Here is a 15,809-nt window from a genome sequence, read left to right as displayed (position 1 = left end):
AATAATAATTACAATGCATTAAAAAGAACAATATGACATCAAACTCATAAGGGCAAACAAAAATCTTTAGTAGTAACTTTAAAAAAATTGATATGCAAATGAGAAATTTGTGATCTATGAAAGGAAAAAAGAAGCATAACAGACCTGTATTTATACTATTAGATATAGTGACTCATAAAAGCCTTTTTTCAATATTATTAAAAACTATTAAAATTACATGTGCTTCGCGCGAAAATTTAATATCACCAAATATATAAAATAATACTTAAAATCTATCAGTCACTTAAACTAAAACACTATATTATCTTACATAAAAGATTAATAATGTAAAGGAAATAAAATTATTACATCTTATCATTTATCCTTAATAACATAAGCATAAATTAGTGACAGTAAAAATATATACCAATTTGTAACATAATAATGGTGTCAACATGAGTAAAGTATACAAATATTTAATTGTGAAGAAAAAGTAGAAAGAAGAGGAGGTTCAGAATTTTCATTGCTTTAAAATGAGAAAAAATATTTCTGTTTATAGACAACAAAATGGTACTGTGAACAATATTTATTTTGTCTTATCGGAAAGGTTACAACTATTTGGAAATGCAACTCTTTAGAAAGGTCAACCTTTCATAAGAATCACAATTTTTCATAAAAGTCGCAACTATTCATTAAAGTCGCAAGTTTTCATAAAAGTCACAACTTTATATATAAGTCGCAACTCTTTACTAAAGTCGCAATTTTTCAAAAAGTCACATTTTTTCATAAATTTCATAATTGTTTATGAAAGAAGAAGACTAATTTTGGAAATAAATAAATTAATAAATAATAATGATATATAATTACTAATGGTTTAATAATTAAGAGAGTAATTTTTGGTCTTCTCTAAGTGAAGGTTGAAAGGTTGAATCAATAAATATGATGACTTTTAGAATAGAGAAAATAGACAAATGTCTTTCTAATTTATTATCAAATTCTTAACTACTCACTTATATTTTACGGGGTCTTATTATCCTCCTAAACTTTTTAAAAACAAAATATATACCATTCTAAAATTAGACAACCACATTCTCAACATGTAGTGATGCACATATTTTCCTCCTCCTCGTCGTTCTTCTCCTTCTTCTCCTTCTCCTTCTTCTACTTCTCCTTCTCCTTCTACTCCTCCTCTTCCTCCTTCTTCTTCTTCTTCTTCTTTTCTCTTCTTGTTCTTATCTCTTTTATTTTCATTTCGTTCTTCCAAATCAGTCACCCACGAAAAAATGTTAATAAAAGATAAAATAATCATACGATTAATAGTATCCTCAGAATTTTTTATATAATATATTATTAAAAAACCGAAAAGCTTAGCAGACATAGCTATATGTAATATTTAAATATACTAAAAGCTGCCTATAGGTATAATATTCTAATAAAATATATCAAATTGTGTTTAAATAATATTAATTTAATGTGCTCAAATAATAAGTTAATTATTATATTATTAAGTGCATGATGTTATAAAATCAAGATTATAAGAAGAAGAAAAGAGAAGTAGATGTAGGAGAAGACTTTCTTCTTATTCAAGTATATGTAAGTTTCATCTGTATATCATACAATAGTGAATGAACAACCCTATTTATAGAGTGAGAAATCACTCCAAAAGTCACCATATTAAGTATCATAATAAATAGATACATTCTTATCCAAAAAGGTTCATGAAACCTAGTGAATATGAATGCTTGTTCATGTACTAAGTTTATGGACTATCCACTTATTCAATTGATTTATAACACTCCCCCTTGGATGTCCATAGATATTGTGTCTCGTTAAAACCTTACTAAAAAAAACTCTGTGGGAAAAAATTCTAGTGAAGGAAAAAGAGTACACATATCTTTTGATACGCATTATTTTCTGCCTCATTAAAAACCTTTCTAGGAAAACCCAGTGGGACAAAACCTAGACTAAGGAAAAAAGAGTACAGTGCGTATTTTACTCCCCCTGATAAAAACCACGATTCAGATGGTTAAGTTTCCGCATTCCAATTTTGTGAACCATCTTCTCAAGAATTGAGGCCAGTAAAGATTTGGTAAATAAATCTGCTGGATTATCACTCGAACGAATTTGTCGCACATCAATATCACCATTCTTCTGGAGATCATGTGTGAAGAATAATTTTGGTGAAATGTGTTTCGTTCTATCTACTTTTATAAAGCCTCCTTTTAATTGAGCTATGCATGCAGCATTGTCTTCAAAGAGTATTGTGGGTATCTTGACGTCACACTTCAAACCACATCTTTCTTTGATAAAATGTATTACTGATCTTAACCATACACATTCTCTACTTGCTTCATGAATGGCTATTATCTCAGCATGATTTGAAGAAGTAGCGACAATAGACTGCTTCGTAGATCGCCATGATATAGCAGTACTTCCGTATGTGAACAGATAGCTTGTTTGTGATCGAGCTTTATGTGGGTCAGATAAATAACCTACATCTGCATGACCAACAAGATCTGCACTATCTTTGTTAGTACAAAACAGACCCATATCACTAGTTCCCCTTAGATATCGCAATATATGTTTAACTCCACTCCAATGTCTTCGTGTACGGGAAGTACTATATCTTGCTAACAAATTAGCAGAAAATGCTATGTCAGGTCTCGTAGCATTAGCAAGATACATAAGTGCCCCAATTGCACTAAGATAAGGTACTTCTGGACCAAGAGGTTCCTCATTCTCTTCTTGAGGTCGGAATGGATCCTTACTCACTTCAAGTGATCGGACAACCATTGGAGTACTTAATGGATGTGTTTTGTCCATGTAAAATCGTTTCAAGATTTTCTCAGTATAGGTAGATTGATGGATGAAGACCCCGTCTACTAAATATTTTATTTGTAGTCCAAGACAAATTTTTGTCTTTCCAAGGTCTTTCATCTCAAATTCTTTCTTTAGATATTCAATTGTCTTTTGAACCTCTTATGGAGTTCCAATGAGATTAATATCATCAACATAAATAGCAAAAATAACAAACCCCAATGTTGTTTTTTTAATAAATATACAAGGACAAATGACATCGTTTATATAACCTTATTTTATCAAGTACTCACTGAAGCGATTATACCACATGCGCCTTGATTGTTTTAAGCCATATAATGACTTTTGTAATCTGATTGAATACATTTTCCGAGATTTTGAACTACATGCTTCAGGCATTTTAAGTCCTTCCGAAACTTTCATATAAATTTTATTATCGAGTGAACCGTAAAGGTAAGCTGTAACCACATCCATTAGATGAATTTCAAGATTTCCATGTACAGCTAAACCGATGAGATATCGAAAATTTATTGGATCCATAACAGGTGAATATGTTTCTTCATAGTCGACACCGGGTCGTTGAGAGAATCCTTGTGCAACAAGGCGTGCCTTGTATCTTACAATCTCATTTCTCTCATTTTTTTTTCGTACAAAGACCCATTTATATCCAATTGGTTTAACATCATTAGGCATTTGGACTACTGGTCCAAAAACCTTACGCTTAGCAAGTGAATTTAATTCTGATTGAATTGCTTCTTGCCATTTTGGCCAATCACGTCTTTGTCGACATTCTTCGACAGATAGAGGTTCAAGATCCTCATTTCCTTGCATAATGTTAAGTGCAACATCATATGCGAAAACATTATCCACTATGATTTTTGATCGATCTAAACTTATCCCATCACCTGTAGAACTTATTGAGAGTTCTTCATTTACTTGAGTCTCGGGTTCACTGATCTCTTCAGGAATATCAGGATTAATCAGATCTTGAATTTCTCCGTGAGATTCTTTTGTAGTGTCATTTTTTGTACTTCTTTTCTAGAATTTTTATCTTTTGAACCCACTGGTCTACCACGCTTCAGGCGTATTTGTGATTCAGAAGCTATGAAACTTATAGATGGTCCTTTTGGGATGTCGATTCGGATAGGCACATTTACTGCAGGAACATGTGACTTTGTTATCCTTTTTGAATCAGTAAATGCGTCTGGCATTTGATTTGCTATGTTTTGCAAATGGATAATCTTTTGGACCTCTTGTTCACACACAGGGGAGCGTGGATCAAAATGAGATAATGATGAAACTTTCCATGCAATATCACTTTTAAGTTTATTTTTCTCTCCCCCTAATTGCGGAAAATTTGTTTCATCAAATCGACAATCTGCAAATCTTGCAGTGAATAAATCTCCCGTCAATGTCTCAAGGTAGCGAATTATGGAGGGTGAATCAAACCCAACATATATGCCTAACCTTCTTTGAGGGCCCATCTTGGTGCGCTGAGGTGGTGCTACAGGCACATATACATCACATACAAAAATTCAAAGATGAGCAATATTTGGTTCATGGCCAAATATCAATTGTGATGGGGAGTATTTATTATAATGAGTAGGTCTGAGACGAACAAGTGATGCTGCATGTAAGATAGCATGACCCCAAACAGTAGTAGGCAACTCACTTTTCATAAGTAGAGGTCTTGCTATCAATTGTAAGCGCTTAATAAATGACTCATCAAGACCGTTTTGAGTATGAACATGAGCTACAGGATGTTCAACTTTTATCCCTACCGATACACAATAAGCATCAAAAGCTTGGGATGTGAATTCGCCAGCATTATCAAGGCGAATTGTCTTAATGGGATAATCTGGAAATGGCGCTCTTAATTGTATCATTTGTGCCAATAATTTTGCAAACACCAGGTTGCGAGATGATAAGAGGCACACATGAGCATCTTGAAAATGCGTCTATTTAGGACCATAAAATATCTAAACGACCCACTAGATGGGTGAATAGGTCCACAAATATCCCCATGTATTCGTTCTAAAAATTGAGGGGATTCAATGTTAACCTTCATTGGTGATGGCCTAGTAATCAATTTGTCTTAGCAACAAGCAGCACACGAAAACTCATCATTTGTAAGAATCTTCAGTTCTTTAATGGATGTCCATTTGAGTTTTCAATGATTCATCTCATCATTATTGATCCAGGATGACCTATTCGGTCATGCCAAAGCACAAAAGTCTTTAAGTCAATAAACTTCTGGTTTACGGTAGAGTGTGCTTCAATCGTACTTATTTTTGCATAATACAGGCCAGAAGATAAAGTTAATTTCTCCAACACATATTTCTGGTCTGAGACAATCTTGGTAATACCAAGGTATTCAACATTCATTTCATTTATTGTCTCAACATGATATCCATTTCGGCGAATATCTTTAAAACTTAACAGGTTTCTTAGGGATTTAGAAGAGAACAAAGCATCTTCTATGACAAATTTTGTCCCCTTAGGCAGAAAAAATATAGTAGCTCTTCCGGAGCCTTCTATTAAGTTTGAATTATCAGAAATTGTAGTAACATTTGCTTTTCTTCTAAGCAAGTAGGAGAAGTATTTCTCATCTTTGAATATGGCGTGCGTTGTTCCACTATCAATTCCACAAATATCTTCATGATTGATCATTGAGGTATCCATATACTCTCCGAGGCTTTTAAAGTCTTTACTTGAACTGGCAGATACTCGTGCTGATAACGTATTATAAAATCAAGATTATAAGAAGAAGACAAGAGAAGTAGATGTAGGAGAAGACTTTCTTCTTATTCAAGTATATGTAAGTTTCATCTGTATATCATACGATAGTGAATGAACAACCCTATTTATAGAGTGAGAAATCACTCCAAAAGTCATCATATTAAGTATCATAATAAATAGATACATTCTTATCCAAAAAGGTTCATGAAACCTAGTAAATCTGAATGGTTGTTCATGTACTATCTTTATGGACTATCCACTTATTCAATGGATTTATAACACATGATATATTTTATTAGTTATTATAATTATAAGATTATTACATTTTAAATTATTACGTGCGGACATGTATACTAATTTTGATTATCAGATATTTAATTTATTAAGTAATGTAAATATTTAAATTTATCTTAGTAATAAAACCGTAATTTAACTTTTACCTATAACTCTTCCCACTATTAATATATTATATGAAGATATGATAACTAAAATTCATACCATCACTCTTACTCATTAACTAAAATATAAACATTGATGTTGAGATAAAAATATGAATTTCATATGCACAAATAAGACATATACATACAAAGTGTAAGAAATGAATGTAGGCAACTCAATTATCAAAGAGTAAAATATGAATCATTTTAATTACAGATACATTATGATTCATCTAACCAAATATTCCCTAAGAATGTCTGGGGAGGCTTCTTGGATCTATTTAATGAAGCGTCCACCTTCTGCTGAAGTTGAAGCTTTGTAAAACATATTTTCATAACCTCCAATTCAATTGAGTAGATGTGCTAGCTTCAAGTGTCAATTTAAGACATATTCAACAATCTCATGTTCAACGCAACCCATGGAAATCTCTTATGTTGCCGAAGAATAACTATATCTTCAAACTGCTACAATATCGGAATAAGAAACCTGGATATGTCTATATGTACAAATAAATGTCAGCTTCAATTCCATATTTTCAACAAACATTAATGACAACGTTTTCACGAAGAGCAGAAAATAACACCTGCCAAATGTTATATATACTGCTATTAAATTTTCAAAGCCACACTTCTACCATGCAATATTTCATTTTATACAGGCACCTAACAAAGCTACAGATCAGAATAATTTCTTAAAAATAAACTGTCAGATATAAGCTATATATTGACGACATACCGGTGAGTTGTTTGCTTCCTCTTCCTCTCTGACCACTTCTTCATTTTCTTTCCCTCTTTCCATGATTGTAAAATTTCTCTCTTTTCCGATCAAGTTCCTCTGTGTACCAACATGAAACTGCAGAAAAAATCATTGAAGGAAACTGATTTTCAGATATAGACTTTGCTTGTTGTCGAGTTGATTGCATTACTTTTTTACTACCATTTTTTACATGAAAGTATTTCTTCTTGTAGTACTTATTAGCATTTTTATTTTCGGAAGATGAAATAAAAAGAATAAAATTATTCATATTAAGTTATGTCGAGATATTGATCATGGTTAAAACAACAAATGATACATATAGAGAAACTATTTTGTCCAATGCAGTACTTCTAAATGCAATTAGTCTCTAACACCAAGTCCCATTTATACAAGAAAAACAGAATCTATCACTACAAATATGTTTCCTGTTTTTATGTCTCATTTATCATTTTATCGACCTATCTCCGTCATGGTTATTTCATTCCCTCTAATGATATATTATGGTATACAGAACTCAATATATGGCTTGTATCTGCTAGGGCCCTGATTAAGGGAAAGCTCTGCTTCCAGGAGTTTATCATACCCATCGTAGACTATAAGAATTAATCAAAACTCTCTTTGTTTCAATAAAAAGAACATTAAAATCCAAAAGTATTACGTATTTTTTTTTCTCAAACTCCACCAAATAAAAGGTGGCATATATCTTCTCAGCATGAGAGAGCTCAAGACTCATTTAGGTCCACGACATGAAGCTCGTCCCCTCCCCTCATATCTTCAGCATATTGCTAAATCTCCAGAGCGGAATCTTCAAGTTGAGGGCTCTGCCAGATATTGATAATTTTTAAAAAAGCAATATCCCCGAAACTAGGAGGGATCTCCTTAAGCTTATGACATACCCATAAATGTAACTTCTCAAGTATGGGAAAGCATTCCTCTCCAACCTCCCACTTAGCAAGAGTTGCTCCACTCAACTTCAAAAATTTGAGATTATCAAAGGTGTCTTCCTCCTTCATTTTCCATTCTTCCCCCAGGATGATCGAGTCTAAAAGGGTCAGCTCTTCAAGGTTGGGCAGTATTCCTATTGTTGATAGTGACTCGGATGTCAGAGGAAACTCACCCAACAACAATTTTTTCAAACTCGAAGGGAAGTGAAAATCCCACGGACAGTGTGTCACTACAGAGGGCCCATTTTCATTTGTGTTTGAACTTTCAAACTCTACTTTGAGGGATTCTAGTTCATTTAGGAAATCCAACTTCGAGAACCAATATCGCTCTGTTGAAAAATCCCATGATTCCTTGAGACTAAATGAAAGCTGTTGAAGATTGGGAAACCTTTTGAAAATATCATCTGTGTCTTTCGAGTAGGTGAGCACGAGTTTCTCTAAAAATCTCAAGTTCTGTAATCTTGTATGCTCTGTTGTTAGTATTGGTTCATCTACATCCAAATCAAAGAAAGAACCAGCTTTTATGCTCAACACTTGCAACTTCAAGAGAGTCCAAATTCTCGGTAGTAGTACCAAAGGTGGTCCTTTATTTTCCACAATCAGAGTTTCTAGATTGAAAAGGTTAGAGAAAGACGAAGGCAGAGCTTTAACTTCTGTCTTTAAGTTTAAGAACCTCAAATGAACCAACATGCATATTTCATTTAGCAAAGAATCTTTCACCATGATAAAAGAGCTTTCCAGGATCAATACTCTAAGTAGCCTCAAGTGTCTTAGGTGAAATGTATTAGAAAGACAGTCGTCCAGCTCATCTCCAGTTATCATCAATGAATAAAGGTGTTTACAAGAATGCCTTTTCTTTTTTCTATCGATCAGGAGAAAATTAAGCCCAAAGTGCTCCATGTGATAATTGATGGTCATTTGACGTGGCAATAAATCTGAAGAAGGTGAAGTAGCACTTGAACTTATCAATTCAAACAACTTCTCCTATCTCAAAAAATTCACAAAGGGATCAAGATCTCGAATACTCCACAAATTGATGGATTATTCATATAAAGAGGTCAAATCTAAATCACCCTCGAATCATGGATAAATCATCTTAGAGAGTAGAATCAAGGGAGGAACAAATTTGTACTCACAATCTTGATGAATAAAATCATGCTTCTTCAAAAAAAAAAAACAACTTCTCCTCTCTTGCTTTTATCATACAAAAGTCATGCACAAGATCATGAAGTAGGCAAGTCGAGCAATAACCTATCTCACTGAAAAAAATTACTAAACTACTAGAAATTAAAGTGTCAAAATAGAAATCCATCATTTCTTCCACACTCTTCATCTCTGTCGGTTCCACAAGTCCTTCAGCAAGCCGTAAAATTTTCATTTCATAGATTGTTATTGCACTATCCTTCCGTAAAATTGTAAGGTAAAGGAAGCATGGCTTCAGTTGATCTGGTAAATGGTCATAACTTTATTCTATAACCTTCATCACTTCCACTTTATTGTTGAAAATAAAGGAACTCAAATTATTTCGAACTTCAAGCCACACATCTTCTCTTTTTCTTCCTTGCTAAGACTCCAGCTATCAGCTCAACCACCAAAGGAAGGCCTTTACAATTTTGGGCTATTTCTTTTCCAACATCCAAAAGTTCATACAGGCAACTCTTGTTTCCAAGTACCCTTTCCTCAAGTAATTCCCAACTTTCTTCTGATCTATGCAATCGAATGTTAAAAGGATCACTATGTCGTTTTCCATGCAAAGCCACTTTCTTATCTCGAGTAGCAAAATTAATTCTACTACCTTTCTCAACCTGTGGAAATGGTCTTGTTAACTCATCCCATGTTGTAGTATCCCACAAGTCATCTAAGACAATAAGATACCTCTTTCCATATAGTTGTTTCCGTAGCTTATCAGCAACATCAACATTGTCACTCAATTTCAAATCAGATGTAACTTGATTAAAAATTTTATCCAACAACTTCTTTTCGTCATATTCTTGGCCGACTGTGCACCATGCACCAATGTCGAAATGTCTAGAAACTGATTTATCACTGTATACTTTGTACGCCAAAGTAGTTTTACCTGAACCTGGCATACCAGTGATTGAAATGACATCTAGATCTGTCGGTCCATTGGTGAGCTTCCTAATTATCCAATTTATCTCCCTCTTAAAACCTACTATCATTTTATCAGATGTCAATGACTTGCTCTCAACTCTTTTCTCCTGTGAGTTTACAACAACGAGACCCCTGTTCTTGGGAGTCTTCTAAAGTAAATGGGAGATGTCTTCTTTGATGAGCTTGATCTTTTTTATGGCAAAGGGAAGTGAGAAAATAAGATGTAACACACCATTATCTCTAACAATTATTAAATCAATAACATTTTTTGCCTCATATGCCACATCTTGAACATGTCCCACAGATCCTTGTACAATTCTTGCTCAATATTCACGAAAGAAGATCTTATGAATTCTACATCTTCTTTCACCTGCTCTATTTCTTCCTTTATCAAGGCAATTGAATAAGCATTGGAATCTAGCAAATCTCAATCATTTAACATGTTTGAGATCTTCCTTGGAAAGTTCAATATTTTCCAGCAAGTTTATAGTTGCACGGTTTGTTTCATCGGTACTCTCTTTATTCTTTGATTTCTTTTCTAAGTCATGAACAAGAGTGGATACCTCCCTATAGTAGGTGCTCCAACACGTTCCAAAAGATCAAATAATTTGTCATGATGAATAAAGTCCTTGGGAGCATCAAAAAGAATTATCAACAGGAACTCTATCATGACATGAATGTTTCGAGCTCCTGATGTTCTAGGGGCAATGACAGTTACCATGTACTCTTGTAGGTGAATGAGATATTCCCTAAGAATATCCGTAGAGGTTTTCCGGAGCTTCTTAATATGAAACATTCAACTTCTGCTGGAGTTGAGGCTTTCAAATTTATATAACATATGTGCATGACCTCTAGTTCAATTGGAGTAATCTTCATGAGTAGACGAGCTAGCTTGAAGAGACGAGAGTCTTCATCAGTTTGATCATTCAAAAGGAAGAGTCCTACTTTCTCAGCCATAGGCTGAAGCTGAGACAAGATATATTCAACAATGTCGTGCTCAAAGTAACCATTCACTATCAACCCATGAAAATCTCTTATGTTGCCACATACATTCTGAAGAATCTCATATTGAGTTACTGATGGAAAAAACTGTTCAACACAATACTTAGATAGATGATGGAGGTTAAGGAGGAGGAAGTCCAACTGCTCCTCAGTCATGGTGGTACTCGATGTAGAATGATGACATGAGCTGATACAATCATCGATATTATCCATTAGACTAGAAAGAACATGATGCATGTCGTATTTATCCTCCTCCACATCAAAGTCCACATTTAACATCCACATTGATGTCATATACGAAATTGGTCGAAGCAGATTCTCAACCTCTTGTTTTTTGCAATCCATTTTATCTTTAAACTCTTCTAAACCAAAATAAGAAAACTGGACATATGTACAAATAAATGCTAGGCCATATTTCAGCATTTCAATTAGATCCACATCAATATCTATTTGATTTTCTTCCTTCTTTAACATCTCTACGAAATCCAGAACATTAATAATGTCCTTCCGAAAATCAGAAAATGAAACCTGCCAAATTATGACCAAATGTTATATAATAAAAATTTCATAGCCACATAACTACCACTCTATACCGGCAATTTGCAAAACAATGATAATGTAATGACCCGGTTGCTCATTTTTAGAGTAGTGAGTTTTACCATTTTATCTCTCTCTATATTGGCCCTGAGTAATTTCTGAATGAATTTTGAAATTTGTTTCATGTTTTGAGTGAAAAAGTTATAAATTATGGAAATTTTGGAAGGCTAAAGTTGTTAAAAAGTAGTTTACGTGTCTTTTAGAGTTTCGAGTCATGAAATGGAATTTTGTCGATTCCATCCATTCCGGAATGTAGATTTTGGTCAAAGAGAGTTGTGAGTGTCAGATTCAGACTCTTTTGTGGATTTGAGATCGTACGTTGAAAATTTGTGATATTTAGACTTTGGATTGACTTTCGTTAATATTTGAGGTTTGGATATGCATATCAGAATTTTGACAATTCCATTGGATTCGGCGGATGATTTTAGTATTTAGAGAGGTCTTTTGGTTGAATTTTTGGAGATGTCGAGCTTAATTTGGTCTTTTTAAGAGTTGCATTCGTTTCATGTGACATTCATGAATTTTGGGTCAAGGAGACCTCAGATTCATGTACGATAATTTCATTAATTTCAGACTGTCGTGTTTAGTCAAGTTGCATATGTAGTTTGTGTACAGATTTTCGAATGAATCCCAAGGACCCTTTCAGAGTTGTTGCTGATTTCTGGTTTGGACTTCTGATGTCCAACTCTTCGCATTCATAGATCTGGTGACGTGCTCTAGATGGGTAATCGTGGGGACCCCGTGTTTGTGGAGGCTCGACCGCCTTCGAGGAGGGTCAAGCAGTTGACCTTTGCGTTCGCGGGAACCCTGCCACAATCAGAGATGGTCGGTTCATTAAATCTCACATTTGGGAGCAGGGGTCCGCATTAACGGAGGACCGATGGATAAAATATTCCCGAGTTTCGGGGTTTCATCCTCTTTTTTTATTTTCGAGTTTTGGGAGATTCGATGTGGCGATTTGAACAAGGTTTTGAGAAGAAATATTTGGGTTAACGATTCCTAATCTTAAATTCTCATTTACCCATTATTATTTATGATTGTAATTGTTTAAATCAAGGCTTTGAAATGATAAATTGGGGGTTTTGAAGCACTTGAATTTTTGAAGTTCAAGTCCTTTCGAAATAATTTTTACCGATGAGTTCCAAAATGTCTAGAGTAGTGTATTCAAGTATAGATATTGGGATTCAAACCTTATCTTCAGAATTGGGGTTTTAAGTTATTTTAACTCATATTTCGATGTGTTGGATATGGTTGTTGTTAGATTCAAAATCTCATTGTGATCAATTGTTCGATTAGATTATGTGGCTTTGAAATTGTTTCAGAAAGGAAAAGTTCAAGTTTTGAATTGACTTTTGATCGAATTAAGGCAAGTGAACTTCTAAATCTTATAAAACTTGTAAAATCTTATATTTCTCGTCGTTGTTTGTGCTGGAGAGTATTGGAAATGAGGTGATGAGTTCAATTACTTTAATTAATTGATCTAGAGATTAAATCAAAAAAGCAACCTGTTAATAATTGTGTTTTAAGAATTGACTTGTTAATTAATGAAATGTTTTGATGACATTATTGTGGACTTGAATGCATAACAAAGAATATAGAAGTGATCAGACAATTTTTACTTTAAATTTGATGGACAATTTGATTATTTGATTGAATCATATAAATTATTTTGTCCATAATTATAGAATCCTATAAAGAATATCTAAATGTCATGTGATAAAATCATCTCCAACCTATCTCGAAGTTATTTTACCCTTCATTATCTATCTTTATAGGGTAAAATAGAGAATATCTTCGCCAAATTATCTTTATATTATCCTCTATTCTCTATTTGTAGAGATGGAATAGTAGTTCTTCAAATTTGAAGAAATTTTTGTTCACACTTTCTATTTTATTTTTTCATTATTTTATTATTATTTTTATTATTTGCAATGGACATATTATTTTACATATAATTCCATTAATTAAATATTTAATATTGATAATTCTTCTTAAATGTAATATAATCTTTTAAAAATATATTATTTACTATAATCTATTTTCGTCTTGAATTAATAATATGTTGTTTTTTTTAAAAAAAAATCATCACTAATATAATTTAAAAATCTTCGTTTTGAATAATTTTTAGCTAGACATAAAATAATACAAAAATACTTATTTTTAACCCTGTAATGCGTTAATAGAGCATTTACGAGAGCAACGTAATAATCTTGAAAGTTGAGTATTTATATAATGTTTATGTAATTGTATTTCATTAATGATTTCACTTTTTTTTGAATTGTTCATTGATTTATATATTACATAATATTTTCTTGCTATTAATTCTTAAAAATTTAAAATAAAATATAATTTTATCTTAAATAAAGAATTAAAAAAAGAATAGCATATCATATGAAGATTATATAAAAAGATCATTTAGAAAAAAAAGAAGAAGAAGAATGATTTATATTATGAAATAAAATATAAAAATAATAATATAATATTTAAAAAACAAAAAAATAGAGCACATGAGCAAAATATAGTATATGGTTAAAGATGTCCTACAAATATTACTTCCATGAAAAATGAAATGAATCAAACATTTTAATTGAACTAATTGCAAATAATAACTAAGCAATTGAAACTTCCAATAAAAATTTGGAAACGTGGAACAACTTTCTACATCCAGATTAATGGATATACTTTATGGCACATGTTTTTGTTTAGAAGTCTATCAATTTAATTTTAAAATTTAATAAAAGACAATTTTAATATAAAATTTTTTTAGCAAAAGAACAATTTCAATCTCACTTTTAGATTGACTTCTATTGGTGTGTTTAGACGAGTGTCATTTTTAAATGCAAACAAATAATTTAGGAGATTTTCAACTATTCAGTATTAACAATTAGATAATCATCCAAATAAACGTAATGATTATTTGTTGATTAATTTAAGCATTGTATGACATACCAGTGAGTTGTTTGCTTTCCCTTTTTCTCTTTCTACTTCATTTTCTTGTCCTCTTTCCATCAGATCCAACAGTTTTGCTTCTTTAATTTTGTCAAAACTGATTTTCTGGAAATTCTACTTCAATAGAGATCAGATCACTATTAAATGAGTTTCACTTCCTCTGCTTGGTGTTGTTCGGTTTAATGGATGCTTGTGTGCTTATCAGGGTGACTCGACAGTGTTAAAAAAATATATGTATCTTAGGCCTTCAAAACGAAGGGTCTCATTTTTAGTAATAATAGTTTATAAGTTATTATTTTTAAAAAAATACTGAAAACTATTTGTAGAAAAAGTAAACTTTTCATGAAAAATTAAGGAATTATTATAAGAAATTTGACATATATAGAATATTCTATCTAATAAAAAATAATATAAAATAAGAATAGTTATTATTAATTGAAAACTAGAAGAATTCAACTATATAAAAATTATTAACAATTTAAATTTAAGGCTTCATTAATTTTTACTTTAAACCATTAATATGCTTGAAACGCTCCAGATACTTACCGTTAAAAAAAAATACCAGAAACCCTCTTTTCTTTTGGTTGTGGGTGGTGGACAAAATAATCCCAATTTTCAGTAATAACAAATTTATAGGAAAAAGAAATTCACTCATTCTATATTATATGTATTTTATAAGCCAACAGCATGTGGATGAACACGACAATAAATAAGAAATGGTTGCAAAAATAATACAAGTTGTACTGTATATGCACCCACTTCATTAAATAAACAGTTGTACCTAAATGCAATATATTTATTTATCGGAAAAAGGTCTAAAATACCCTCAAAGTATTAGAAATGGTATAAAATTACCCTCCATCCACCTATTGGCTTCAAAATACCCTTCTCACCCACCTATTGGGTCCAAAATACCCTTGTCATCCACCTTTTGGTTCAAAATTGACCACTTATTTAACGGTTTTATATTTAAACTATTTAAATATTTTTTTTAAATACGTGGCGCTCAACTATTTGTTATAATTTAACTTATTACTATAATTTATAAATCAATCCACTACCCATCCATTACTAATTAAACCCTCCAAATTAATAAATCACTCACATTATTAATGCAACAATAGAAAAACTACTGCCAATTGAGTGTTTTAAAAAATTTGAGACGAAAAAATCTATAGAAGTAAATTATCATACATTCAAGTGTCTAAATAAAAATTACCGATAAACTTAAAAGTCTGACTATGTTCATCTTAATTATTCTTACGTCTCAATTATGTGATGTTACTTCATAGGTCACTTTTTTTCAAAATAATATATTAAAAGTTTTAAAACAAATCATACATATTTATATAATTATATTTTAAAAAAGTGCATGAATTTATTCGGGATGTATTACTTCTTTACCTTTAATCATAGATTTCTAATTCAATCTTGAAAGAGAATCAAATTGAAAGTGTACTCCTAAATAAGCGACTC

The 15,809-nt window shown here is 32.0% G+C and overlaps 1 long non-coding RNA gene and 1 pseudogene across 1 annotated transcript; both read right to left on the bottom strand.

The window, feature by feature from the left end:
• Positions 1-6,150: 6,150 nt before the first annotated feature.
• On the bottom strand, positions 6,151-14,984 carry LOC114077282. The gene is made up of 3 exons (XR_003578414.1): positions 14,880-14,984; positions 6,709-6,825; positions 6,151-6,469 (listed from the first exon to the last, which is right to left on the bottom strand). It is a non-coding gene; the product is annotated as an uncharacterized LOC114077282 (long non-coding RNA).
• LOC107019653 lies at positions 7,186-14,664 on the bottom strand (annotated as a pseudogene).
• Positions 14,985-15,809: the final 825 nt, after the last annotated feature.

This window comes from Solanum pennellii, chromosome 5 (assembly GCF_001406875.1).
Source record: "Solanum pennellii chromosome 5, SPENNV200".
In the NCBI taxonomy this organism is placed as follows: Eukaryota; Viridiplantae; Streptophyta; class Magnoliopsida; order Solanales; family Solanaceae; genus Solanum; species Solanum pennellii.
Note: the sequence above shows the minus strand (reverse complement) of the source record. Positions and strands in the feature narration are given on the sequence as shown.